Source organism: Triticum aestivum, chromosome 4A (assembly GCF_018294505.1).
Source record: "Triticum aestivum cultivar Chinese Spring chromosome 4A, IWGSC CS RefSeq v2.1, whole genome shotgun sequence".
In the NCBI taxonomy this organism is placed as follows: domain Eukaryota; kingdom Viridiplantae; phylum Streptophyta; class Magnoliopsida; order Poales; family Poaceae; genus Triticum; species Triticum aestivum.
The window spans coordinates 372,882,549-372,885,667 of record NC_057803.1 but is presented as its reverse complement, the minus strand read 5'-3'; positions in this window follow the sequence as shown (position 1 = coordinate 372,885,667).

Sequence of the window (3,119 nt, the reverse complement as noted above, 5' to 3'; positions counted from 1 at the left end):
TGGCGGTGGAGGCGGCGGGCGCAGCCAATGGGGCGACGCCACGTGGTGGCGGCGGGCGGTGGTGGACACGTCCGACCCGAATCGGACGTGTGTGTCGGCAGGAGGAGCAGTTTTAGGGTTTCGGGGAGGACGAAGATCCGAAAACTGAGGGGTGTATATATAGGCCTAGAGGGAGCTAGGAGAGTCCAAATGAGATGCAGTTTTCGGCCACGCGATCGTGATCGAACGCTCTAGGACATGGAGCAGAGTTTGGTGGGTTTTGGGCCAAATTGGAGGGGTGTTGGGCTGCAACACACACGAGGCCTTTTCGGTCCCTCGGTTAACCGTTGGAGTATCAAATGAAGTCCAAATGGTACGAAACTTGACAGGCGGTCTACCAGTAGTAAACCAAGGCCGGTTGGCAAGTCTCGGTCCAATCCGGAAATGTTTAATCCCCACACACGAAAGAAAGCTAGAAATGACCACCGGAGGAGAACGAAGCGCCGGAACGCAAAACGGACAATGGGAAGAAATGCTCGAATGCATGAGACGAACACGTATGCAAATGCAATGCACATGATGACATGATATGAGATGCATGACAAAGACAACAACACACGGAGACAAAACTCGAACCCGAGGAAATAAATATAACTTAATGCCGGAAACGGCAAGAGTTGGAGTACAAATAGGGAAAGTTACATCCGGGGTGTTACATCCCATCTGCCCATAACCGCGGGCACGGCTTTCAAAAGTTCAAATCCCTGCAGGGGTGTCCCAACTTAGCCCATCACAAGCTCTCACGGTCAATGAAATATATTCCTTCTCCCAAGACATTCTAATCAGACTCGGCATCCAGGTTACAAGACATTTTGACAATGGTAAAACAAGTCCAGCAGCACCGCCCGAATGTGCCGACAAATCCCGATAGGAGATGCACATATCTCGTTCTCAGGGCACACTCAGATGAGCTCTCCCTACAACTAAAACCAAACCTCGAGTTTCCCCGAGGGGGCGCTGCACAGGACTATAGTTTGGACCAACACTCAGAGGAGCACTGGCCCGGGGGGGGGGGGGTTAAAATAAGGATGACCCTTGAGTCCGCAAAACCCAAGGGAAAAAGAGGCTAGGTGGCGAATGGTAGAACCAATGTTGGGCATTGCTGGAGGAGTTTTATCCAAGGTGAACTGTCAAGGGGTTCCCATAGTAGCCCAACCACGTAAGGAACGCAAAATCCGGGAACATAACACCGATATGACGGAAACTAGGGCGGCAAGAGTGGAACAAAACACCAGGCATAAGGCTGAGCCTTCCACCCTTTACCAAGTGTATAGATGTATTAATTAAGTAAGAGATATTGTGATATCCCAACAAAATATCCATGTTCCAACAAGGAAAAAACTCCAATCTTCACCTGCAACTAACAACGCTATAAGAGGGGCTGAGCAAAGCGGTAACATAGCCAAACAACGGTTTGCTAGGACATGGTGGGTTAGAGGTTTGACATGGCAATTTGGGAGGCATGATAAGCAGGTGGTAGGCATCGTAGCATAGGCATAGCAAAAGAGCAAGCAACTAAGCAAGCAAAGATAGAAGTGATTTCGAGGGTATGGTCATCTTGCCTGAAATCCCGCAAGGAAGAAGAACGAGTCCACGAATAAGACAAACGGACGTAGTCGAACGGATCCTCAGAACTCCGGAACGGAACCGAAGCTCACGAGAAAGGCAACCCGGAAAGAAGCAAACAACATAGTAAACAACCACTACAACAACATGGCATGATGCACAACAAGTATGATGCATGTCCGGTTTAATGATACATGTCATGGCATGGCAAAGTGCAACAAACAACACTACAAATTAAGTGGAGCTCAATATGCAACGAGTTGCATATTGACAAAACACCACAACACATTATTTAGTTCGATCTCGTTTATGTACCCAACAAGATTAAATGTTGTTAGCATGGCAAGAGGGTGAAGCAAATGAAAACTACCTATCTAGTCAAGTTTAAATGAGGCCAAAAAGAACGAACAACAATTCTGTTAAATCCCCATATGCATATATTAGGTTAGGTACTGTTATGCCCTAAACTCAATTTTAGAGTTATTAAACATGCAAAGTGATGCCACCATGTTAAACTAGACATTTTCCACCCCATTTACATATAAAGTTTATTAAATTCTGAGCTACGGTTAAATAGTTATGAATTACAACATTTTAGCATGGCAAAGGAGCAAATTTAACCAAACATCATTTTAACCATTTCAAACATGCATGAAAGTTGCATATTATAATACTACACAAAATCCTAAGCAACTTTCATATATAATTTGTTTTAATCCGATGCACGGTTCTGAAGTTATGATATGCATGATGTTTCAGGGCTAATCTGTAAAACTGGCATCTCTGGAAAAATTGGACAAATTCGCAGAACGAAAAAAAAACACAACCGGGCCGAAACTAGCAGGCCCAGAATTGCACACGGGAGGTTCTCACCTAGTGGGCCTGGCCCGGTGGGTGGAGGGGGAAGCAGTAGGCCGGAAGGGAAGCTGGGCTTCGCGCGGCGCTGGATGGGAGGCTGGGCCTTCGACAGGGTGAGGTTGGCCTACGCGCTACTGACTGGGATCAAGGCCTCGGTCAACGGCGCGAGACAGAGGAGCGTCATCCTCCCTGTTCGAACGAAGCAGAGCAGGCGGGCAGGGAAAAAGGGGCGGCGAAGATCCAAGGGAAGGAGGCGGCTCGCGGCAGCGCGGTCCTGGACTTGGCGGCGGGGAAACCGGGCGGAGGCGACCCGATCCGGTGGCGGGGAGCTCCATCGTCGAAGGAGAATGGCAGGACACGGCAGGCTTCCATGTTCCCGGGCGGCCATGGCGGCAGGGAACTTCATGCTACTCCGGTTAGCTGAGGACTCCGGCGGGACGGCAGGATGGTGTGGTTCCGGTGAAGGAGAAGCAGAGGAGGCAACATAGCACGGCGGCAGAAGCTCCTGCTACTGCAGCAGGACTTGAGGAGCTCGGCGCGGGGCTCACCCACCCCTGGTGCTGTCCAGAGTCGATGAGGGAGGCAGAGGTCGCGGCGACCCAGTTGGTGCGCTGCTGCAGTTTCCTGAAGAAAGACAGAGAGGTGAGAGAAGGAAA